Below are 26,656 nucleotides of genomic sequence, written 5' to 3'. Positions count from 1 at the left end.
TGTGTAGCCTTAACTGTCCTGGAACTTACTCTGTAGACCAGGCTGGCTTCAAACTCAGCGATTCACTTGCCTCTGCCTCCCGAGTGCTGGAATTAAAGGCATTTGCTATCACCACCAGGCTTTCTAGTCTCTTCTATAATTTCTTTAAGCAGAGGGTTCTTGAAAATACCATGAATTTATTTTATCCTTCTCTTCTCATGACTTCTGTTCTTTGCCTTTCAAACACTTACACAAATTTATCTTTCAGGTTTTAGTATAGAATGTTTATTTATTTATTTTTTTAGGGCTAGAGAGATGGCTCAGTGGCTAAGAATACTTGTTGCTCTTCTAGAGAACTTGGGTTCCATTCTCAGCACCAACTGAGCTGCTCACAATCCTCTGTAACCCCAGTTTGAGGGGATCCAATAACCTCTTCTGGCTCCATGAGGACTGCATGTATATGGTACACAGACATTTGTGTAGACAGAACACCCATACATGTGCAACAATAAAATTTAAAGAACTAAATAATTAGCTTGAGAATCTCTTCCTTCCATTCTCTGTTCTTTTCCTGGCATTTACTTATTGTCATATAGATGAAACATCATAGAGGCAGTTTGTCATTGGATGTCTCTTCTCCACCCTGTTTTGGTTGCCCCTCTGTTTGTATTCTTGGTGGTGTATTAACATTTAAAGGGGAAGATTGGCTTTTGATCTAGAGGGTCAGCTTGTCCTTCTTAACCTAATCTGCAGGAACATCTCCTTCCCTGCTGAACTTTCATTGACAAACAAAGTCATTTGGAAAATTTTCATGGCGAGAGCATGCTGATAAGATCTTGTCATTTAAAGGTACAGCATTAGAACTTGGCACCAGGGTGAGCGAGAAGCCAGTAAGTTCCTGAGTCTTAGGGTATCTGCAGACTTTACTGGGCCACAGTGTGCAGGTAGTTACTCATGCATTGTTCTAATGTTCCTTGTAAAGTGTTTTTGAAGACACTTTACTTTAGTTGTTTTTATGTCTCAATGACTCAGGTTTCATAGGAACAAGACACAGAAAAGGCTTATGAAAGACAGTTTTAAAAAACAACTTGATATTACTCAAAGTTTTCTTATCTTCTTAGGAGCCCAAGACAATGTATGCCATACATGACCAGATATGCGAGCAGGAAGCAGATGATGAGAAACTGGAAGAGGGGAGCCAGGGAGAAGAGAGCCAGAATCTTTTCCTGTGATTTTGTGTAAGCATGTCTGGGCACCGTGTGTGTTTTAGAATCAACTTTGCGTGATTTCTGTAAACTTTGGACTAGGGATGGTCATTTGTTGCTTGGTAGCTCACCAGGGTATGAGCAGAGCAGGACTGCCTTCTGTGATATTTAAACCAGAGAAAGGATGACGGTTCTGGATTTTGTCACAGGAATGCTGAAATATCTTTGCACTGTCTCTAAGAACTGGTTAATTTTCCCCAGAACACTTTCCTTATTTAATTTTGACGATGTCAAGAACATTGTAATATTAATACATACATTAAAATGAATTGTTTTTATTTAAAGATTTTTTTCATTTTACATATCAACCACAGTTCCCTCTGCCTCCCCTTCTCCCAATTCCCTTCTACCTCTCCCCCACTCCCATCTACTCCTCATTAAGATACATTTAATACAGTGTTTAAATTGGTAGATTTTTGCTCTTTAATATGTGCCTGGGAGTCACTAAATCCGTAGAAAAAGATATTAGAAGAAAAACCAAGCCATTGGCCCAGAAGAGGAATTCTTCTAGGAGTGTGTTCTGGCTTTGAAAATGAAATTCTGTCCTTAGTTTCTAACCTGTCAGGTCTCCCTCCCACTGGAGTTTTGACTCACCAAGACTAAAGCAATGTGAGACAGATCCTTGATAAGTAAGTCTTCCTGGGAAAGCACTGTTGCATAGGCTGGTGTATCTTCCCAGTCCTTATCATAGCTCCCTGGGTGCACAGCTGGGTGAGGCTGTTGATTCCTTTTTGTCTCTGGTGTGTGCAGCACCTTCCCATAGTGTGAAAGCTTACCAGTAGGACTGAAGTTTCTAGGGTACCTGATTGATTTATCTGTAGTCTATGACTCAAGTGTATAATGTCATACTTTATTCAAAAATAGGGTCTTACTATCAAGTTCTAGAAAGTAATCAAGAACAATTGTAATGTTTGAGGGGGTCTATGGGACCCCAACAACCAACAACTTAGAAAGAGGCAATCCATACTTGGCCATTGTGCTTTTCATTTCATAGCCTACAATTCCACAAGAGAAGCATTATCCCCATAATATGGTAACTACATTTAAACTCATTTTATATATGTATTTGCATACATAGGAAGCATATTAGGAAGCTTCTGTGATAGTAAGTTTCCACACCCCTCCCCCCCATACTACTGCATGTTTACTGATCTCCCATCCCCACCCCATCTAACACTTCCTACTTCATTATATTCATTCAATTGCCTCCATTTTCCTCCACTCCCTCAAAAACTCCTATGGCCCTTTGCTGGTTTTCTGGCTTCCAAGGATACTCATTGTGTTATTAGTATAGTGGCATTGTCCAATACCTTTGGGAAGAACTTCCATGTGATGTGCCTGTTGGACAATAGCAGCCAGACTAATTTTGGGAGTAACTGGTAACTCTCTTGATTGGATTTGAGACCTGACCCACAGGAGGGAATTTATGCCTGGGAATGTAAACATGGTCAAAAACTATGGTTAGTGAACTAGGTGAGAATTCACTGTTGCTGTTTTGCAAAATGATCATGTTGTTGAACCCTTTACAAATATTTATATCTACATATTTGAGTTGCTCTTAACTGTGGTCAAAGAAGCATCTCATTGATGAGATTAGTGGTTAATGCAGACTCATAACTATTCAAAATACATTTGTTGAGTACTCAGCTATAGATGGAATGGACACCTACCAACTGCCACTCCCTGGCTCGGGAAATATCATGAAAGATGAAGTGGATCCAAAGTTAGACCCAGAGGATGCTTGTGAAAGGCTGGCCTCTGGACCTGCGATGACTGCTACACACATGAATTCACAGTATCTGGGGTTATCTGAACAATGCTCACATAAGATCAAAAGAGTAAATAATTCTAGCAAAGAAGAGGGAGGGTGTCCATGTGTCCCACACCTAAATGAGAAGTTATTGGCAGTTAACGAATGCTAAAAAAGGGAATGTCACTTTTCCTAGGGGAGGCAGGAAGACTTTGGCAGGTTTTTCATGCCGTATTGGATGACCTTACACAGATGGGATTATGGATGGCACTAAGTAGACTTAATGTGTTATTTAAAACACAACAACATAAAACAAGGGAGATGGGAGACATGATGTGGTACAGGGGCTGCTGGAGGGAATCAATGGGGATAGTTATGACCAAGATATATGGTATGTACCAGGACACTACGAAAGACTGACCTGGGAAACCATGTCCTTGATTCATCCTGTAGGCTTTTGCATCAGGGACATGGTGCTTAAGCTTAGAGAAGTTTCTCTTCTCTGACTAGATGAGAAGATACCTGCATTGATGACTGATAGGAGAATGTGGTTGGATATCTCCTAGTTGCGGACAGTCTCCTGTGGTCCCCTCACTGTCCACTTGGTGAGTGGCATGTCCTTAGTAACATGGTCTGTTGGATCTGCCTCAAGTTGTCCAAAGTGCTGTCACCTAGTAACCATACTGATGATGGTTATTGCCTCTGTCTGGGTAGGACAGTTTTCTCTCAGAGTGAGAGGTCACACTGAAGCTAAGCAAACTCCTTTCTACACAGTGTATTTCCTCAATGTCTAAGACAAGGATGGGCACAGGAAGATGCCGCTATCTTCTTGTATCTAGCTATTTTTCCAGTGGATACCTTGTAGACTCTGAAGGGCACTGACCAAGGTCAGTCAACAATGGGATGTACTCTTGTCAATCCTATAGGCCTAGAACTAGCTCTTTCTTTAGCTCCTTTACCCCATCCCTGGGGCAGTTGCTCCAGTAGCTTCTGAGACTTACCCTGAACCATCATGGGGGAGCAAAAGGAGAACATTAGTACCAGAAGGTAGACAATCTTAATGGTCACTGCCAGCAAAGTCCACAGTGTGGAGAAGGCAAGAGACCCCTTGGGACAAGTGGAGAGAAGCTTCCAGATAGCTGTTATTTATAGGGGCTTGGGGATTGCACAACCCCATTTATAACTTGAAGGGAGATGTTGCAATTGAGTAAAGTTCTAATAACCAATTTACTATTGTTTGCCTTGAGCAGTCACTGATTACTGTGTGCTCAGGTGAATTTTTTTTACATCCTGGTTATTAGAAATAGGTACATCTTATGAGGCCTTTTATTGCTGGGAGCCATCCCTGGCGGTGGAAAGGTCCACAGAGATGTAAGGAGTCCGCAGGGGAAGGAAGTGAGCCAGGACATGGTGGTTGGGAGAATCTTGCAACCTGACTGAGTAGCAGCCAGAGTGCTTCTTTATTTATACAGAATTTAGTAAGCAGGGATACATGCATGATGTCCCAAAACATAGATCATATCATTTTTGGTTTGGACATGGGCTTCAACTTCTTTTGATCATCTTTTAGTCATCATTAATAAACTATGATGGAACAGAGTTAACATTTCCAATCATTCTACCTCATGTTTTGACATCATTAAAAAACAGAGTTATCATTCTTACTCATTAGTCCCCAAACCCAATTTTTAATAATCGAGAGGCATAAGACAGCCTGCTCTCAGGCTGGTAGCTTCGGTGGTCTCAAGGCACTAGGCCAAAACAAAATCTTTTTGCCATGTCTCAAGCAGTGTATTATTTACTTTTAGTGGTCAGAGTGCCCAGGAAAATATCCTCAGGCTAAAGCTGCTGCAGTTATTATTCAAATTCTGGCATAATACAATGTTCACATTTATATCTTTATATAATTTATTTATATGTTTAATCCTGGCATTCTGTTGTTCCTTGGTCATATGACATTATAGTGGCTGTGCATGAGCTGACTTTTCTAAGAGAGGGAGGTCCTGGCACCTCATACTTTTATCATCTTTTCACTCCATACTTTGCTCATCAGTATGTCTCTTGTAGGGCAGAATTGTATGCCACATAATTGTCTGAGTGTACAGTGGGAAGAGGCTTGTAATCTGAACTGTGGCCAACTCTTCTAGCCTACCAAATCATGTTGACCTTTTTCAGTTTACATTGTTTTGATTATCTTGTCCCTGAGTCAGTACAGGGACGGATGTTTCAAGAATGTCTCATAGCCTCATGAAGAGACTTCTGGCTTCTTTATGTGTCACAACCTCCAAGGCATAAAGAAGACCTTCAAGTCAATAAGGATACCTCCCTAGAAGTGGGGGAAATAGTATGTTCAGGACTATCCTGGGAGAAGGCATAAATGATTCATAAGTAATTTTCTATCAATCCAATATCCTCAAATTGTACAAATATTGAAAGTCTCTTAAGTATGCAACAGGTGGAGATGAAAACCAAAGTGGCATGGCAGCCATCATGTGGCTCAGCTTGGCTGGACCTTTGTCAAGCAGCTGTGCTGGCTTTTATGATTTCTGCCATTCCATTCAGATATGGCTGGGCCATGTTATATTTTCCTTCTTGGAAGGTTCTGAGGAGTTCCTGGTAAAGTAGTTCCTGCCAGTATCCCTTCTGTTGCAATGGTCACACAGCCCATGAAAGAAACCCCAGCAACTCAAGCAGGTGACTTCCTTTCTCTAGGCTAGTTAGTACTGGTCTCAGTATAGTACTGACTCAGAATTCATTCACTCCTGTTAGAAAGGTGACCAGACTGAAGTAGTGTACAGTTCTCTAGGAAAGGCTATTTTCACATTTCTATGTGTAGAACCTTTCTGCTCAGGATTAAATAGAAGTTTCTTTTTTCCAACTGGCCATGTATTTCTAAGATTTTCCAACTGTCTTCCTAGTGGTCAGGCTCCTAGCACATTTCCCAGGGGACTGAAGGGTCAAGTATGAGGAGCTGTAACTGAGTTTGGTGTTTTATTACTGTTTCATGTCCTTTCTTTGTTCATTAAAATTATTTTCCCATTGGTTTCCAGTGTAATTCTGTGAGTAGCCATCCCAGTATCTCAAAGAGAGATACAATTGTAAATAGTAGTAACTGCTCTTCTACATTAAGCAAGAGATATGATTACTAAGAGGACATTGATTAACTCAGAGAATTAAATATGTGGCCTGGAAGCTGGAGAACAGGACTTGAAGCTCAGAGACCAGGAAGAACATCCAACCTGTGTTCTAGAAATGGTTTGGTCAGGACTCCAAGTTCTATCCTCCATACTTGAGTCAGAATAAAGCTAATGGCATCAGCTGCTACCATCAGCACAACATCATTGTGAACCAAGTGAACTCATGCTACTACCTTCACTGCACTGGAGACACAGGAGAGGAAGGGACAAGAATAATAGAGAAACAGACAGAGAGATCATATTGACATAGCGACAGAGTCACACTGGGTCAGAAAATGGTGCTATAAATGTCTAAAGAAGAATTATGGAACAAGAAGTGTCAAATTATTGAACGGGGGTTATATGGGGTGACAATGCCCCTATGAGACTCCACTGGCTAATAAATAAAAAAGTCAAATGCTGGTGCCAGGAAGCAGTTACCATTTTAGGATTAATTGACCTGTGAGATCCCAAAGACTTCCTAAAATTATAGACTATTGCCATTGCTATTGTTTATCCACCAGACATTGAATGTAAGACCCTACTGCTGAAGACATCACATACTCGAATCATAGAACTTGGAGAAATGAAGCTAGTAATGACATAGCATGCTATTGGAGGAAAAAAATTAATCAGCTACCCATCTGTGAACTCTGGAGCTACATTAATGAATGGCCTGGCAAGAAATGTCCACTGGTGCAATAGAGGCATGAACATCATTGAATAACAACTGCTCTCTGATTGGATCAAAGGCCCACCCCACAAGATGAACACATACCTGCCACCATTATGGAGTCAAGGACCTATGTTTAGACAGGACATAGGATCCAGGGGAGAACCTACTATACTATGATTATTCTGCTAACTAAACATATTATTAAGCCAACTCCCAATGGCTTATTGTTATACTCATGATGAATGTATCTCTTGGCCCTCATCAGAGAAGCTTCTGTTTTTAGAAGATGGTGGTTATCATAGAGACCCAGAACTGGCCACGGTACAAAGAGTAAGAGATTGAGAATTTTCAGTCGTAAGTGAGACACTCATATCACACCTCTTCCCAAGACTCAGGTGTTATTGCAAAAGAGGAGTTGGGAATATTGAATGACTATAAAAAAGTGTTTTTGAGACATAGCAGGGCAGCTGTGTAGTGGTATTTGCCCTGCCCATGACCTTGGGCTATATGGCCCAAAGGAGGCGGTGCTTCCTGCTGTTGTACTTGACCTCTTATAAAGAGCAGGGAGAAAGGCATGTGATCCTTCTCCAACTCCTTGTAAGTCATTATAAGAGGTCACACAAAACGGCAAGAGGCACCACCTCCTTTCGGTCCTTTAGCCCAAGGTCATGGGCAGAGCAAATACCAATCAATACACAGCTGTACACATGAACATACAGTGGTTATAACAGTGTACACAAGATTTGTATGAGCTCAAACCAGGTCAAATTTCATGATGGAGAATTGAGTTGGGCATGAGATCCCAATCCTAGCTAAAGATCTTTTGGCATTTGTTAGCTCCTGGAATAAAGTCAGTTTTCCCTAATAAGAGCACAGCCCTTTGTAAATTGACCATGCTCCAGTAGAAGGCCACAGATCCAAGATTATATGGGCAACAGAAATTGGATTCCATCGACTTTTTTCAAAGAATGGTACAATGTTGGGCAGGTAGAGAAGGAACTAGGATCGGGGAAGAGTTGGAGAATGGGTAGATATGATGAAAACATGAAATTCTTAAAACTAATGAAAGTGAATGAATGAATTAATAAGAGAGATACTCAGAGAAACTGAGAGACAGAGGATCAGAAATCATCATCAGAAAGAAATCTAAACACAGCAGTGTAGAAATCACCATGCCCCACAGTTCTTATATGTTTCATTCATGATTTAAAAAATTTTATATTCTTTGTTTAAGTGATCCTATTCTCCACTTTATCAAGTCCTGATATTCTTTTACTTGATCCATTCTATTGTAATTCTTCCCCCAAATTTTATAATTGGGTTATTGACCTTTCAATTCCATCTCAATTGCAGACTCAGTCCCATTCAATATTCCTGTACCTTTGCTCAATTCAGTTTCCAAATCCTGGATTGTCTTCACCATTTCTTTCAGTCATAAGTTTGTATTTTCTTGGCCATTATCCAGGTACTTATTTTTATCCTCTCTAAGTTCATTGAGGTGCTCGTTCACATCTTCTTTAAACTTGAATTCTCTGACAAGGTTTGTTATTGTTCTTTTTAGATTCTGTGTCATTGGGATCATCCAGGGAATTCTTTTTAGAGACCTTCCTATGGATCTATGGTCTTCTAGACCTGTGCACTTGTGGGTGCATAGTATCTTGCCCTTCCATACTCTTTGTGTTTTTATAATGTAACCTGGGCATATGGACTTCTTTCCTTGGTTGTGTGTCTGATGAGAGTCCAGCCTGACTCAGACTGGACCAGTACAGAAGCAGGGCTTCCAGAGCTAGGCCTGATGGTTGTAGGGATGGTGCTGGTGGTTAAGTGCTGGGAATATCACTAGTCAAAGCTGGTCACAAGCTGCATGACTGGAGCTAGTTATTTTTCCAGTTAGGAAACATCCACCTCAGATTGTGTCTGTCATTCTGAGTCCCTTGCTCAAATATTAGTTTAGAGCTACAATTTCATTTTCTTATGATGTGTATTACCAAGCATGGTTTTATAAGCCTGGAAATTGAGTATAGGTTTTGGAGTGTTGTTTATGCCTCAAAAAGTTTGGGATATATCATTTATCTTCACACATTTTAGTATCTGTGTTAATACAATCCTTTTTGGGGAACAAGCTATTATATTATATACTTAATGGTATGCTGTCCCGAGAAGATGAAAGCATGAAGTCTTAATCCATTGCTTCAAAACAGCATTTTTTGAGTAGTTGCATGAAAGAGCTCCAGTGGTTATTGTACAAGTTCTATGGCATGCTGTCCCTACAGGAATATTGAAGATTCTTACCCTGCAAATTACCACACAAATATTTTCGTTTATAACCAGCTCCTGAATGCTGTAAAGAGGAAGGAGAGACTGAATGGAAAGATTCAGTACAGAAGGAAGACACCTTCAACAACAGTGAGTCTATGGGTTCCTGATCCTACTGGATGGTATCAATTCGGGCACAGGGAGCTTGAGAATTTCTACCTAAAACAGCTTATTTTCCTTCTATAGATTATGATCACCATTACTGTGACTCTCACATGAACATGTGCCTTGAAGAAGAAAACAAATTGTACTGGAATGCCAGGGCTGTGCCCTGGCAGGAACTCTTGCTGTGTGAGAACCATGACCTGAGGAATATATATTTTCTGTCCTTTCTGAAATATAGCAGAACACTAAGACCTCATGCGCAATTATTTTCATTTATTTACTAATTTTTCAAGCAACCATTGAGTACTTTCTGTGTATCAGAACTATGCTAGTGAGGTGGAGTACTAATCCAAGGTCAACTTTACTAAGAAACTTAGAGGCATAGAAACTGTATCCATGGGTAGATCAAGACTATCTGTCTGGTAAGTCATGCCTGAGCATAATCTTAAAAGTTAAGAACTATCCAGGCAAAGTTGAAGTGATCTAAATATTTTCTGTTGTGAAGGAAAAATGTGTATGGTTTTTATGCCTGAATTATGACTCCCATCCTAATTTGAGGGAGTTGGAGAACTAAAACATGAGAGAAAAAAACTTGCAAAGGAATAGTCTACATCTGAAGAACTTCAGATGCTAAGCTAAATGCATTTATCTTTTATACCATAAAGTAACACTGAAGAATTTTTAGTGATGTGGAGAAGGATTGAAAGATAGAGGGTAGAAACAGAAATCAGTTAGTATATACAACTTCAACAGAACTATTTGGGGGTTCAGGGTGTGGATTAAGACAGTGCCAATGTCTTGTAGCTGGGCTTAGTAAAGAGCCAAACATGGTGGAAGATGACAGTAATCCCAGTACTTGGGAGGTGGACACAGAAGATGAGGAGGTTTAATTAAGATCATCCTCAACTGAGTAGTTTGAAGCTAACCCAGGCCACATGAGACCATGTTTTAGAAAAATAAAAGGAAAATAAAAGATACACAGGAAGTGACAGCATGGGGGGGTTGGTCCTTAGAGATGTGGAATCTTGGGGGAAGACTTTAACTTTTGACTTGTTGAATAATGGACACTTCCAGGAAATTGCAGACCTGGGGTTTTAAAGTGTGATTTGTGCATGACAGTGTTTTAGAGACACTGGGACTGTATAGCAGATGAATAATACTAATCTGTGAGAACACAAGGGTAGCAGAGAGTATTGGGTGTGGAGAGAGGTTGTTGTCCTCTTGAACACTAACATTCAAGGTGGACCTAGGTTAGACATGAAAAGGCACTGCACAGTGTTAGAGATCACAGCACACTTTCCAGTTGTGGAGGGAAACAAACAGAGGGTGATGAAAGTCGGCCAGGGGACTGAGGTGCAGCTTGTGGGGGCTTCACTTGTAGCCATTCTAATAAATTGTGCTCCTATGTCCATTTTAACAGCATCACAAGATTGCCGTAGATCACTGAGATTAAAAACATCTTGGTTGTGTCTGCAATTCTCATGTCTCCCACTCTAGCCATGCCCAACTTGAATCTAGATCACTGAGTGCTGCATTTGGCCTCTGAGCCTCCATTTCATTGTGGGATCAGTGGGCTTTTAGAGGGTGGAATGTTTTCGCATCGTCCCAGATTAAGAAGAGCAGGCACTGCAGAACTGTTCACAAGCCCTATTGGTCATCATTGATGAGTTCTTAATGCTCTGGTAAAGGGCAAGATTCCGAATCTCCTTAGGTCACCAGGCAGAGTGAACCTCTGTGAGTTATAGAAAATAATTTATACTAAGGGGTAAGTGGCTCAGTGGGATAGATCTCCCTCATGGACAATTGTGAAGCCCTGAGTTTGAATCACTGGAGCCCAGTAAAAGCTGGATGTAGTGACCAGTTCTTGTAACCTCACCGCCAGGAAAGTCAGAGAGGCGGGTTCTCCAGGGCTCACCAGCCAGTTTAGCTGAAATGGAGAGTGTAGAGGAAGATGCCTCAAGCAGCCTCTGGCTTACAAACATACACGCGCGCGCGCACATACACACACACATGCACACATGCATGCACGCACATACCAGTGAACACACATATACACATATATATCACTCACCCCCTCTAATATTTGGGGGTACTTGACATATTCTGAAACCTCTGCCTACTTTAATGTGTCAGTGACTTCCTGTTTAACTAGACATCTCTTCAGGGGAAGGGACGAGGTTAGTTTCTCCGAGGCAGCTCTGCAGTTTCCTAAAGGTTCATGGAGATGGTCACTGCTGACTCCATCTCAACTTTACAGCATTCATTTAATCATTGTCTTAGTCACTGTTCCATTGCTGTGAAAACACCACGACCAAGGCAACTTATAGAAGAAAGCACTGGACTGGGAGCTTCTTTATGGTTTCGGAGGTTTTGTCCATCATCATGATGGGAGCTCAGCAGCAGGAAAGCAGGCGTTGCTCTGGAGTGCAAGATTCACAAATTATGGGCTGGGTGGATGGCAGGATGAGACTGGGCCTTGTGGTCCTTTGTAACCTCGAAGCCCTTCCCCCTGAGACACTCCTAACAAAGCCACACCCCTAATCCTTTCTAAACAGTTCCACTAACTGGGGACCAAGCATTCAAACTATGAGCCAACAGGGCCTATCCCCTTTGAAATCACCACATTCAACTGTTACAACTTTGTGTCTCATTGACAAGTTTGCTTAGCCTCCTGTCTCAATTCCACAGATTTTCTGGTTTAGACTTTCCTCAAATTAAGTACCTACCTTCACTGACATGAAAAAGGCAGGCAGGAAGTAGAAATTCCAATATCAGGCTGGGCATTGGTAGGGCATGCCTTTAATTCGAGTACTCAGGAGGCAGAGCCAGGAGGATCTTTGTGAGTTCGAAGCCAGCCTGGTCTACAAAGCAAGATCCAGGACAGGCACCAAAACAATACAGAGACACCTTGTCTTGAAAAACCAGAAACAAAACAACAAAAAAAGAAATTTCAGTATCAACCTCCCTTGCTTTTAGGCCCAAACTTTCAGCAAAGTTTCCTTGCTACATTTATAAATCTGTGTGAGCCTTTAATTTCTTGACTTAAGAGGTCAAGAACCTGGAAATACTAGACCACAAACTCCTCCCTCACCCCTCCACTACATTATCCCTTTTCAAGCACACTGGCATTTCACTGAAAATTTACATCTTGGGAAGAGTACATGTGCATTATGTTGTCCTTATTTCATGGAAATCAGAGCAGGTGTCTACTCAACGCTCAATTGCACATGTCAGTGAGCTGCCATTAAACACCACAGCAATATTTGTATCCAGTGCATCAGTCTTTGCATTTTGCATGCAGGACAGCACATCCAGGGATTATCTGATTCGTGCAAATGCCAAGGAAAGTCTCACAATGACGAGGTCTCAAATCTCCTGTGAGCCCTGTAAGGAAAAGGGAGAGAAGTTGTAAAGAAACAAAGCTTCATCAAAACAAAGATGCTGTGATTTATTCTGCCTAGCAAGGGTGGGCAAACCAGTCCACAAGACCTACACTAACTTTCTAATGGCTCGGGTGTGACCTGAGCTGGTAACCATTTTCTCACTGGCAGACTATTATAAAGAAAATTAGATGAGGGAGCTCATTTGATAATGCATGAAGTCCTCATTTCAGTGTTGTTGAACAAGACAGCTTACCCATGCTTACTCACTCACTCTCTGTGGTTGCTTTATCATAAAGTAGAGGTGACGTGTGGTCGCTGAGGCCATGTAGCCACCAGAGCCTCTTTGTTGGTTTTGTTTTCCTGGTCCATCAGAAAGCCTTTGGTGCCTATAACTTAGTTTTGTTTCCATGTGAAGATGCTTGGGTCAGAGAAAACACCTCCCATGACTGTGTCTCCAGAATCTGAGTGTAACTCACTTCCTTGCGCATGTCCTGTATAAAGCCTTTCTAAAACGCCTTCCTCCCAGACAGTTCAATATGGTGATATTTTATTTGTACTGAAATGTGATTTTCATTGTATGTTAATAAATAAAGTTGCCTGGGGGTCAGAGCTATTAGAGCCATAGCAAGAGTGTGGCGGTGGTGGCGGTGGCGGCACACGTCTTTAATCCCAGCACTTGGTAGAAGAGCTAGGTAGATCTCTGTGTGTTCAGGGATACAGCCAGCATTGGAGACATACGCCTTTAAGACCTGGAGGGCGGTACTTACAGGCAGTGACGAGGCAGTCATGTGTTTGGGTTTACAACCAATGAGAAGGCAGAACAGAAAGACTATTTAAAGACAGACACACAGGAAGTAGCTCTCTTTCGGGGAAGCTAGGAGCACTGCAGGAGGTAAGATTTTAGCTCTGAGCTCTGACCTCTCGGCTTTCTCTTTTACATTGGTTCTGTGTTTCTTATTTTAATAAGACAGTTGGTTACATCTACAGTTCAAAACTTGACTAGTATGCAACCAATATCAGGCTATACACAGCTAGTGAATGACCGAAGAGGTGTGCTGCTGGGTTTGAGTGCTGTACCTCCTGTGTTTGGTGTGGTGTGTGCGATTTCATACATGACACGCCATAGCACATAACCAGTGTCAACGGTCCTATGTCACAGTGAGTTAGGCTAGGAAGACCTGAAGTCATAGAGAGAGTTAGAGAGTAGAGAGAACCTGAATTCTGTCCCCAAGCCAAGAAAGCCAAAGAATGAAAGACAGCCATGAGTAAATGCTGAGTATTGTTTCTATCAAAGCCTGTGGCTTTTTGAGGTGCTGTGTTGTGATGGAGAGCACAGCAGCTGGGAATAAGAGACTTTAGTTCTAAATCTAGCTATATTGCCACTATAGAAAGAAAACAAAAATAAACATGCCAATGCAGACATACGCTACTATCACAGTCACCTCCATAAGCATATCTATCATCAGTGAATATACCCATCATCCAGTTATCATCTATACTCTATCAATCATCTGTCCATATTCCCTTCTGCCTCTCTCTTCTATTAGGGTGTTCAAAAATTGGTCTGGCTTTCTGTTGTCTCAACACAAAAATATGGTGGTCTTACCTTTTGCCTAAGTACATATAGCTATGAGCCCAGCCCCTGTATTTTGAATGGAAAGGATGCTTTGTGGGGTCTCCAGGTCCTAACTACTAGTGTGAAACTCCTTGGATGCTCTTTCCTTTTGCAGTGGGCAGCAACACCCGTGGTGGTGGTGGTTTTGTGAGAATGGCCCGATGGATTGCAGTGAACAGAGCACCCCTGTGGCCTGAGTGGATCTGCACCTCAGGGAGGATGAATCCCTTTGTTCTTTTAAGATGTCAAGACTAGGGATATAGCTTTCTCCATACAAGATCACCAGGTAAAAATGAGACCACTTCATTAAATCTGAATTTTCAGGGAGGTAACAATTAAGCTTTTAGAATAAGCACATCTCAAACATTGCATGGTCCACATTCACAGACAAAAAAAATCAATCCTTGTTTATCCATAGCATAATAAATAAACTTATTATCTAATTTTGTTTGGTATTTAATAGTATTATCTGCAGAACTGACCTATTTTTACTTGTGAATTTTACCATGTGTAGTCTCTGGCTTGAAGCAGGTTATGTCATTTCTACATCACAGCTATAAAATGCCCACTCTATAACTATCACCACAAGAATAAAGTAGCTGTCATATGTTAGAAGTCTGTGTTGTGGCATGGTGGTGTACATATTAAATCCTAGCACTCAAGAGGCAGAGAGATTTGAGTTTGAGGCCAGCCTGGTCTACATAGTGAGTTCTCATCCATCCAGACCTCATAATATCTGAAAAAAACCTGTCTAAAAAAAGGAGGTATTTGGGGCTAGAGAGATGGGTTGGCAGTTAAAAACACTAACCATTCTTCAGAACATACAAGTTTGATTCCCAGCACCCAAATCAGCCTGCTTACAACCACCTGTAATTCTAGATTCTGGGAATCTAAGGCCTACTCCACAATGTAATATTTAAAGGTAGTAAAAATGAAATCTAAAAATTTGCAGGAAAATGGATGGTTTTAGAATATATATCATGTTAAGTGTGACACAATTTTAAAAAGGACAATATACACAGGTTCTCTCTTATGCAGAATCTATCTGTGTGTGTGTGTGTGTGTGTGTGTGTGTGTGTGTGTGTGTGTGTGTGTAAAAGTACATGAGGGTGTGGTAGAACATGAATACACAGACATGATGGAGTATAATGGGATGAGAAAGGCCTCGATGCAGGTGTAGACAGAGACATGAAGAGGATATAATTGTTTCTCTGGTTCTAATCCTGTCGTGTGTTCTTGGTTTCAGTAATGATTAAGTTCATGAAATATATTCAATACTGAAAGTGTAAGATTGAATGTGAAGCCCCACAGCTTCTGTTCTGAACACTTATTCTAAGTGTACAAAGGTCACATGTTGTGAAGTTTCCCACGTGAGTTTAGTACTTCATCTCACATTCCATTGGTGCAGTGCATAACCCATATGCTCAGAATGCCACAGTGGGCACTCCATCATAAGAAATGCCCTGCCTCCTTCCCTTCCATTAAACAAATCCTTCTCACTTGAACATAAGTTCCACATATCTTCAATTGCTATTTCTGCAAATCCTCTGGTCCTTTTCTGCCAGATGCTCATTGTGGCTACTCTGGATAAATGCTACAGGCATCAGCTGGAATTTATTTTGTCTTCTGCCCCATTGGACAGAACCTCACAGTTAGAAAGTAACTAAATCTCTCATCTCCTGAGTCCACTGAGGAACAAAGCCTTTGCATAGCTTCATGGTAAGTGATCTTTCCAACACCATTTCTCTAGCCTTAACTGCATAATGGTTCAATTGCTGTGGTTTGGATTTGGACTCTACCCCATTCTGATGTACTGAGGGCTTGAGTGAATGATGTTCAGGGGCAGGCCTTCAAGTTTTAGTACCTGCTTGGAGCTGACAGAAACTTAGCAGAAGAGGGCAAATCCATGTTGGTGTGTCTTTGATGGCTACACTTCAACCTCATCCCCCTCCTGATTTTCTCTTCTGCTTTTTATCCATCCTGACTTGAACAGCCTCATCCATCACACTCCACTGTCAGGGTGTACTGCCTCTGATGAGGCCCAATGAGATGGAGGCATATCAGCTTGGACCCAAATCTCTGATACTCTGAGCAAAAATCTTTCCTTTTTAAATTTATATCAGGTATTTCTTCAGAAGTCAAAAGCTGGCTGACAAATATGAACACTATTTTCCTCTCTAAATTCCTGAGTGAGTCCTAGTCCAAACTTCCTTAGAATGTAACAGTGTTTGGAGAGAAGGCCTTTAAAGAGGTTATTAAAGTTGAATAGAGTTGTCAGTGTATGCCCTAATCCAGAGAGACTGGAGGACCCCAATGGGAAGAATTCAAATACAATGTAGACCCACAAGAGAAATCAACTGCCTGCTGCAAACCAGGAAAAGATGCTACAAGGAGAGCAGCAGCATGGCTGCCCCTGGCCTCAGATTCCATTTAGAGCAGCAGTTCTGAACCACAGGGGCCACCTAAGATCACCGGAAAATACATGTTTACATTACAATTAATAACTGTAGCAAATTTACAATTATGAAGTAGCAATGAAAATAATTTTATGGTTGAGGGGGTCACCACAACTTGAGGAACTGTATTAAATGGATGCAACATTAGGAAGTTTGAGAACCATTGATCTATAGAGAATCAGTGTCATCCATGTGGATAAGGCAAGATACCCATTTGTTTGTCTGAACTATTCTCGAAGTCACTTCTGTGAGCATTGAGTTGAAGAATAAGTTGGCTATTTTCTTTTAACCCAATATCAATTTACAAATTAATATCCCATACTGTGTGGGTTATCTGTCTCCTTCATGCTACTCAGTGATTACATGGCTAAGTGAACCATATAATTTTAGATTCTATTATTACCTGTACATCTCTGAAAAATAAAAATAAATATGAATTTCTAAACAAACAAATAACAAACAAAATGAGAGAAAAATTGAACTAAATAAGTCTCTGTTGTAGAAGGTCCCTAGAATGTGGCATTTGTTGTGGTGGCCAGAGCAGGTCCAGCTGTAAGCCATCCTCAGCCTGGGAGACAGCATCTCCTAGAGTCACATGTCTGCCTGATGATTACAAAACTCTTTGTATTGCAAAATATGTTTTTAAACTCTTAATCTTGGACACTAGAAACAACTTTAACTGTACTCAGTGAAAACACACACATGCATACTCTCTTTCTCTTTCTCTCTCTCTTTCACACACACACACAGAGAGAGAGAGAGAGAGAGAGAGAGAGAGAGAGAGAGAGAGAGAGAGAGAAAGGGAGAGAGAGAGAGAGAATGGGGGAATTAAATCAAACAGCAATCGCTGCTATTCTATTTACCATGCATGGGCACTTTAAAGAACTGAAAAAAAAAACCAGTAAGACCCCAGAGTTACCCCAAACTAAGCAGGCTATTGCTATGGTTCTTGTATGCCCATCATGACTAGATGGTAAGATTCTTACTGCGGACTTCACAAATTTTGGTCTTAAGATGCAGGAAAATCAATTTTGAAGTCATGAGGAAACTCCCTTCCTGATGGCTAGCTTTCGTAGTGCTACAAAATGCTATGCAGGCTGCTGGGAGAGAAAAGGCATCAGTGGTCTTACTGAGTGTTGGGCTTTGCATGCTACAAGAACTTGCCAGGCAAGATGTGTCTGTTGGTACAATAGCAGCCAGACTAATTTTGGGAGTAACTGCTAACTCTCTTGATTGGATTTGAGAACTGATCCACAGGAGGGAATTTATGCCTGGGAATGTAAACATGGTCAAAAACTATGGTTAGTGAACTAGGTGAGAATTCACTGTTGCTGTTTTGCAAAATGGTCACGTTGTTAAACCCTTTACAAATATTTATATCTACATATTTGAGTTGCTCTTAACTGTGGTCAAAGAAGCATCTCATTGATGAGATTAGTGGTTAATGCAGACTCATAACTATTCAAAATACATTCGTTGAGTACTCAGCTATAGATGGAATGGACACCTACCAACTGCCACTCTCAGGCTCGGGAAATGTCATGAAAGATGAAGTGGATCCAAAGTCAGACCCAGAGGATGCTTGTGAAAGGCTGGCCTCTGGACCTGCCATGACTGCTACACACATGAACTCACAGTATCTGGGGTTATCTGAACAATGCTCACATGAGATCAAAAGAGTTAATAATTCTAGCAAAGAAGAGGGAGGGTCTCCATGTGTCCCATGCCTAAATGAGAAGTTATTGGCAGTTAATGAAAGCCAAAAAGGGGAATGTCACTTTTCCTAGGGGAGGCAGGAAGACTTTGGCAGGTTTTTCATGCCGTAGTGGATGACCTTACACAGATGGGATTGTGGATGGCACTAAGTAGACTTAATGCGTTATTTAAAACACAACAACATAAAACAAGGGAGATGGGAGACATGATGTGGTACAGGGGCTGCTGGAGGGAGTTAATAGGGGATAGTTATGACCAAGATATATGGTATGCACCAGGATACCATGAAAGATTGACCTGGGAAAACCATGTCCTTGATTCGTCCTGCAGACTTGTGCATCAGGAACATGGTGCTTAGGCATAGAGAAGTTTCCCTCTTCTGACTAGATGAGAAGATGCCTGCATTGATGGCTGATAGAACCTGGACAGGAGAATGTGGTTGTATATCTCATAGTCGTGGACAGTCTCCTGTGGTCCCCTGACTGCCTGCTCACTTGGTGAGTTGCATGTCCTTAGTAACATGGTCTGTTGGACCTGTCTCAAGTTGCCCAAAGTCCTGTCACCTAGTAACCATATTGATGATGGTTATTGCCCCTCTCCAGATAGGACAGTTTTCTCTCTGAGGAATCACATTGAGGCTAAGCAAATTCCTTCTCACACAGTGTATTTCCTCAATGTCCAAAACAAGCATGGGCACAGGAAGATGCCTCTATCTTCCTGTATCTAGCCCTTTTTTCCCCCCAGTGGATACCTTATAGATGCTGAAGAGCACTGACTGAGGTCAGTCAACAGTGGGATGTACTCTTGTTGTTCCTATAGGCCCAGAACTAGCTCCCCTTGACTTTCCTTAGCCCCTTTACCCCAGCCCTGGGGCAGTTGCTCCAGTAGCTTCTGAGACTTACCCTGGACCATCATGGGGGAGCAAAAGCAAAACATCAGCACCAGAAAGTAAACAATTCTCATGGTCACTGCCAGCAAAGTCCAGAGTGTGGCGAAGACAAGAGACCCCTTGGTACAAGTGGACAGAACTTCCAGACAGCTGTTCTTTATAGGGATTTGGGGATTGCACAACCCCACTTATAAATTGAAGGGAGATGTTGCAATCGAATAAAGCTCCAATAACCAATTTACTATTGTTTGCCTTGAGTAGTCACTGAGTACTGTGTGCTCCTGGTAAATATTTTTTACATCCTGGTTATTAGGATTAGGTACATTTTGTGAGGCCTGTTATATTTTCCTTCTTAGGAGGTTCTAAGGAGTTTCTGGTAAGGTAGTCCCTGCCAGTATCCTTTCTGTTGCAATGGTCATACAGCTCATGAGACAAAACCCAGCAACTCAACCAGGTGACTTTCTGTCTCTAGGCTAGTTACTATTGGTCTTCCTGTGTAGCACTGACCCAGAATTTTTTCATTCCTGTTATAAAGGTGACCAGACTGAAGTAGTGTGCAGTCCTCTAGGAAAGGGTATTTTCACATCTCTATGTGTAGAACTTTTCTGTTCAGGATCAAATAGAAGTTTCTTTTTTCTAATTGGATATGTATTTCTAAGATTTCCCCATTGTCTTCCTAGAGGTCAGGCCCTAGAACATTAATCAAGGGACTGAAGGGTCAAGTATGAGGAGCTGTAACTGAGTTTGGTGTTTCTTAGTGTTTCTGTGAGTAGCTATCTCAGTATCTCCATGAGAGGTTCAGTTGTAAACAGTAGTAACTGCTCTTCTACATTAAGCATGAGATGTGATTATTAAGAGGACATTGATTAACTCAGAGAATTAAATATGGGGCCTGGAGGCTGGAGAACAGGACTTGGAGCTCAGAGAACAGGAAGAACATCCAACCTGTGTTATAGAAATGGTTTGGTCAGAACCCCAAGTTCTATCCTCCAGTCAGAATAAAGCTAATGGCATCAGCTGCTACCATCAGCACTACATCATTGTGAACCAAGTGAACTTATGCTACTACCTTCACTGCACTGGAGACACAAGAGAGGAAGGGACAAGAATAATAGAGAAACAGACAGAGAGATCATATTGACATAGGGACAGAGTCACACTGGGTCAGAAAATGGCGCTATAAATGTCTAAAGAGGAATTATGGAACAAGAAGTATCAAAGTATTGAATTGGGGTTATATGGGGTGACAATGCCCCTACTAGACACCATAGGCTAATAAATAAATAAAATCCAATGCCAGTGCTTTTGCTAGGAAGGGGTTACCTTTTTAGGATTTATTGGCCAGTGAGTTCCTAAAGACTCCCCAAAATACAGACTGTTGCCATTGTTATTATTTATTCACCAGGCATTGAAGGTAGTAAGACCCTACTGCTGAAGACATCACATACTTGAATCATAGAACATGGAGCAATGAAGCTAGTAATAACATATCATGCTATTGGAGGAAAAAAAGTAAACATCAGACTTACCCATCTGTGAACTCTGGAGCCACATTATGAATGGCCTGGCAAGACATGCCCACTGGTACAATAGTGGCATGAACATCATTGAATAACAATTGCTCTCTGATTGGATTGAAGGCCCACCCCACATACCTGCCACCATTATGGAGTCAAGGACCTATGTTTAGACAGGTCATAGGATCCAAGGGAGGACTGCTAATTAAACATATTATTAAGCCAACTTCTTATAGCTTATTGTTATACTCATAGATAAATGTATATCTTTGCCATTCATCAGAGAAGCTTCTATTTTTAGAAGATGGTGATTATCATAGAGATCCACAACTGGCCAAGGTACAAAGAGTAAGAGATTGAGAATTTTCAGCCATAGATGAGACATTCATATCACACCTCCTCCCAAGACTCAGGTATTATTGCAGAAGAGGAGTTGGAAATATTGGACAACTATAAAGAAAGTGTTTTTGAGACACAGCAGGGCAGCTGTATACATGGACATACAGTGATTATAACAGTATACACAAGACTTGTGTAAGATCAAACCAGGTCAAATTTTGTGATGGAGAATGGAGTTGGGCATGAGATCCCATTCCTAGCTAAAGATCTTTTGGAATTTGAAAGCTCCTAGTATATGAAAAGTCAGTTTTCTCTAAGAGTACAGCCTTTGTTAAATTGACCATGCTCCACTGAAAGACCACAATTTGGTCAACCCAAATTGGACTCTATAGATTTTTCTCAAGGAATGGTACAATGTTGAGCAGGTAGAGAAGGGATATGGGAGGAACTGGAGAAGGGGTTGATATGATGAAAACATGAAACTCTCAAACTAATGAAATGAATGAATGTATAAGAGAGAGACTCAGAAGAACTGAGAGACAGAGGATCAGAAATCATAATCAGAAAGAAATCTAAACAGAGCATTTCACTCTATAGTCTACAGCAGTGTGAGAATTGCTGTGTATGGCAGGTTGGTGTCTAACTTGCAGAAATTCTCCTAACTAATTCTCCAATCTAAGTGCTGTAATTAGAGACATAAGATACCATGCTTGGATGTTTCACCAGTGATTCTTAAATAGTTGGTGTCTTCTTTACATTCTCTGTTCTTTTCTCAGAACATTTTCTTATGGCCTTATACAGTATCTCAGAAGTTCCTTTTAATGTGATATTTTTCAGCAAACAGTGGTTGTCCTCAGCTTATTATTATTCTTAGCTGTGTATTTACATTTAAAAACAAAACCATACATTGTGTTCATAAACAGGATGTCTTTACAAACTGTTCTATTGAAAGATGTTTCATTGATATGATTTTATTTGACAGGCAATACTAATAGAGGATTTTTAGATGAGCAAGACATACTGATAAAAAATTTTGAGATAAAGTGTATTGTGTATGGGCAGCCCGCCCCTGGGATGTTATTAAAATCTTCTAGGCCACAGCTCATCTGGGGTATTGTATCCAGTCACAGTAACAGAGGTGGGGAGCAGAATATACATGACCAAGAGAAGGTATTCAGGCACTTGGAGATCTGCAAACTTGGTGGAGGCTGTAGGAAAGTGAAATGGGTTGAATGTGAACCAAAATGGGAGTCCTTGAAAATAAGGCTGCCTTGTGGAAGAAGAGTCTGTGAAAGACAAACTAACCCAGACCTGACCCAAGGGTAGGGTACCCAACTTTGAAAAGATCCAGAAAATGAGGCAGAGACAGGGAATAGGCTAGTAGTAATTCAGATTACTCAGGTACAGATAGTCACGACACAGGGTGGAGGCTATGGAATTCAGAAGAGGGCATATTTTGACTTAGGGTCTTGTGACCAGGTGCAAAGAGACCCATAAATATGGCAGACATGAGGAGCAACCCAGAACAGGTCCAACGAAGGGCACCAAGGAACATGGGGATACACAACACATAGCAGAAGTGACAGAAGCAAATGAGCATTTGGGAGCTGACCTGTGATAGGGTAGGACCCACAGTCATGGGGAGCCACCCCACACAGCAGTGATGGGCACATAGACTGGCTGAGGTCATGCTGACTCCTAAAAAGTGGTTGTTATTCCACACAGTAGGTGACTCTCAGGGGATGACTAGGGAGAGAGCCCAAAACCCTGAATGCCAGCCTGATAGGAATATGATGCCTCAGCCCCTCTACAACTTAGTGCCATGATTAAAATGGCAAAGAACTCAATGGAAAAAAAGAAGAGAGACTTGAACAAAAAGAGGAAGAAAGCAATAAAGAAACCATGAATCTTATAGTTACAGATGTTAATAAGAATGACTTAGAACTTCAAACATTCAGAAAAGCATTTGTGAATTTGTTTAAATAACTCAAAAAGACACAGATGCGTTCCAGGAGAACAAAACAAAGATCTGAATGAAATAAAGAACTCGATTTGATTCAAGACATAATAGAATTCAGTAAGAGATAGAATTGCTGAAGAAAAGCCAAGCTGAAGGGATTCTGGAAATGAAAGGCAAATAAAAACATCAATGGAATGCCTTCCCAATTCAGAGGAGCATAGGAAACAGAATATCAGCCACTCTGAAGATAAAGTACAGGAGTTGGATGATTAAGTTCATTTCAGCAAGAATCCTTTTTCCCTTCCAAATAAGCATATTTCTTTGTTAGTTTTTGAGATTACAATTTAATTACAACATTTCTCCTTCCCTTTCCTGTGTCCAAACTATTCCATATATGGCTTTCCTCTCCCCTTCAAACTCATCCCCCTGCCACTAATTGTCACTGTATTCATATATGTATTTGTATATACATATACATTTCTAACTATAACCTAATGAGTCCCTATAATGTTACTTGGCTGTATGTTTTCAAGGCTGCCTGTTTGGCTCTGGACAACTAATTGGTTTGTTCTTCCTTGGGTGGGACAACCTTTTTCACTCCCAGCTTTAATCAGTTGCCTGTAGTTCTTTCTGTAGAATTGAGGCCTTGTGGGCATCTCCATGTCCAGTTTCCATGTTTATTGGTGTCTTCCTTGTTCAGCTCATGTTTGGGTGGCCATGTTGATGAGACTTTAGGGGTATACTTTCTGATGTTACCAGGAGATACAATCTCACACAACCCCCCTAATCCTCTGGCTCTTAGAACCTTAATACCCCATTTTCTGCAATGTTCCCTGACCCTTAGGTGAGGAAGTGTTTTTTAGATGTATCCATCAGGACAGGGTAGTCTATGGCCTTTGGGGGCTGTATTATTATATATATATATATATGTATGTATATATATATATGTATATATATAACATGTATACATGGAAGTATAATGTATATATATATTATATATATATGCACCATATACACATCATGTATGTATTTTAAAGTAAATATAAAATGACATTTCCATATCTCTCTTTTATGCATATTTAGTGTTATTTTTGTTTCTCTTCTCCCTCCCTCTTCTACATTAACCTCATTTCTTCTTCCACAGTTAACTCCCTCCACCTTTTCTCAAATTCCCTTTCATAGCACCCGTGTCCTACTCTCCTCTTCTCTAGAGCTCCTCTCTACTGTCATGACCCATTTTTAGATTCCTGACTTCAGTGGTTATTCCAGACATATAGTCACATCTACAGACTAGGGCCATGATTCACAAAGAAGACAGGACATGTGGCCTTTGTCTTTCTGGGTCTGGGTTACCAGTTCTTAGCTTTTGTGAATAGAGCAGCAATGAACATGACTAACCAAGTATCTGTGGATTAGGATGATCAAAGAGTAGTATTGCTGGGCCACGGAGCACATGTACATTTACCTATTTTTTTTTTATCTTCCTGAGAGTTTTGAGTTCTTGCAACCTATTATGTTTATATTCACTCCCAACTTTTCACTGACCAACTCAACCTCAAGTCCTTTAAAAAACACTTTGAAGACTTATTTGTGATGCCCCAAAGATTCTTGGGTGTATGATCTTTCCCTGAAGAATGGTTGACTTAGTAAGGCCTACATGCTTAAAAAAAAAACTGAGCCTCTTTTCTCCAAAGTTACCAATTTTCAATTATTATACAGATAGTGAGAGGTTTGTGTGTCCAACTCCCCTTTCCATGCTATTATTTGGTCTGGCTTTGGCTTGCACAGATTTTGTACATGGTGTCACAACCACTGTCAACTCATATGTGCAGCTGACCTGCTGTGTCCTGATGATGTTTTCTTGTAGTCATCCTCCACCTCTGCTCTTATACTTTTTCTGCTACCTCTTCCGAAATGAACCCTGAGCCACAGGATGGGTGGATGCAGTATATGTATTCCCTGTACAGCTAAACATTCTATAGTCTCTTATTCTGTGTCGCTTGGCCAGTGTAGGATCTCTGCATTAATAATACACTGCAAACAGATTTGAGATGAGTTGATCTATGATTACAAAGATAAATATTAGTTTCATACTATGTACATTTAGCAGAGTAGTAAGAGTAGGTTCTTGTTCTAGGTTCTTTCATCTGTGTAGGCATTGTTTTTTGACCTGATAATTATTCTGTAAGGGATTTGTCTTTTGTAGGGAGACTTAAATCCAATCAGAAATTGGTTGGCTATTCCCATGGTGTTCATACCACTATTACATCAGTAGACATTGAAAGACCCCAGCATACTAGCTTAGCCTAACGCCATTTCGAGTAAGGTCTGAAAAGCACGGGGTATCTACGGTCGGCCACCTGGCCCCAGAACAGGGTACTATAGGTCAGAAAAACAACTTGTAACCAAGTCAACAGGCGTGTCGAGCTCGGGGAAAAACCACGAACTGTCCTGAGTTTGAACCTGGCCTCATTTGAATCGTCCAATCAGAACCCTGTAAACCATGCTCCTCGTGCTCCTGCTGCCGGACCCTATAAAAACCCTCCACTCCAGCCCGTCGGGGCGCCAGTCTCTTGAGCCTCCTGAGGGACTGTGTTGCCCCGGGTACCTGTGTTCCTGAATAAAGCCTCTTGCTGTTTGCATCTGACTTGTGGTCTCGGTGTGATCTCTGGGCGAGGGTCTCTCCAGAGGGAAGACTACCTTCGGGGGTCTTTCAACATGTCTTGCCAGGCCAGTCATTGTTGTAGCTTGAAGAGTTCATAGCTGAGTATAATTAATGATTTCTTTTCTCCTCCAGTACCTTCCATAGCATATTCCAACACTAAAAGCTAGTCAGTAAGGATGAAGCTTCCAGGACCATGCCAATTTGATTTCATCGTGTTCTGTAACTTAAGTATGTGGCGTCTTCAGCAATAGCATCTTCAATTTCTGGAGGTTAACCAAGATCAATGATAATAGCTCATGATATTTGGGGGTCTATAGTATCTCATTGTCTAAAATCTTCAAAAGAAGTAACTCATTCATGCCACTGATAGAGCTGCAAACAATCACTACAGTGAGGGAGCCCAGATACAGAAAGACAAAGGTCACATTTGTTATCTTATTTATGGATATTGGCTTTAATATCTACATTAGATGTTTGTATTTCATTTGGAAAACTGATAGAAGTCATGAAATTACTAAGGAAACATGAGGGAACTACATTCAGGGGAGGGAATAGAATGAATTAACATAAAGGGTTAAAATAGAATAATGAGACAGATGGCATTAAATGATGTGGGGGAGCAGAGAGTAGGCAAAAAGGAGAATGAGGAGAGATTAATAATGTTAACGTCCTTTTGAAGAAGACATGTAACTCTACTACTGTAGCTTACTCTGCCCCCACATACATAGAAAGAGTAAAAATGGAATTAACTTTTAACAGTGTAAAATTGCCTCTATTATCTATAGAGGTTAATAACACCTCTATGGATAATAGGGGCAATTTTTGCTGTTTGAGAATCCTCCACTCTGA

General features: G+C 41.0%; 2 long non-coding RNA genes across 3 annotated transcripts in view; one reads left to right on the top strand and one right to left on the bottom strand.

Annotated features, from left to right (window-relative positions):
* The window catches only part of LOC143269070 (uncharacterized), a 71,639-nt gene that overhangs the window by 37,861 nt on the left and 7,122 nt on the right, over positions 1–26,656 (top strand). For both annotated transcript variants that reach the window (XR_013045410.1, XR_013045411.1), the window contains exon 2: positions 1,101–1,217. This is a non-coding gene — a long non-coding RNA (uncharacterized LOC143269070). The remainder of the gene's footprint in view (positions 1–1,100; positions 1,218–26,656) is intronic.
* Positions 12,421–19,547, bottom strand: LOC143269071 (uncharacterized). Its single transcript, XR_013045412.1, has 2 exons — positions 19,340–19,547; positions 12,421–12,651 (listed from the first exon to the last, which is right to left on the bottom strand). It is a non-coding gene; the product is annotated as an uncharacterized LOC143269071 (long non-coding RNA).

This window comes from Peromyscus maniculatus, chromosome 17 (genome assembly GCF_049852395.1).
Source record: "Peromyscus maniculatus bairdii isolate BWxNUB_F1_BW_parent chromosome 17, HU_Pman_BW_mat_3.1, whole genome shotgun sequence".
NCBI classification, from domain to species: domain Eukaryota; kingdom Metazoa; phylum Chordata; class Mammalia; order Rodentia; family Cricetidae; genus Peromyscus; species Peromyscus maniculatus.
The sequence above is the reverse complement of the archived record's forward strand: the minus strand, read 5'-3'. Positions and strand labels throughout refer to the sequence as shown.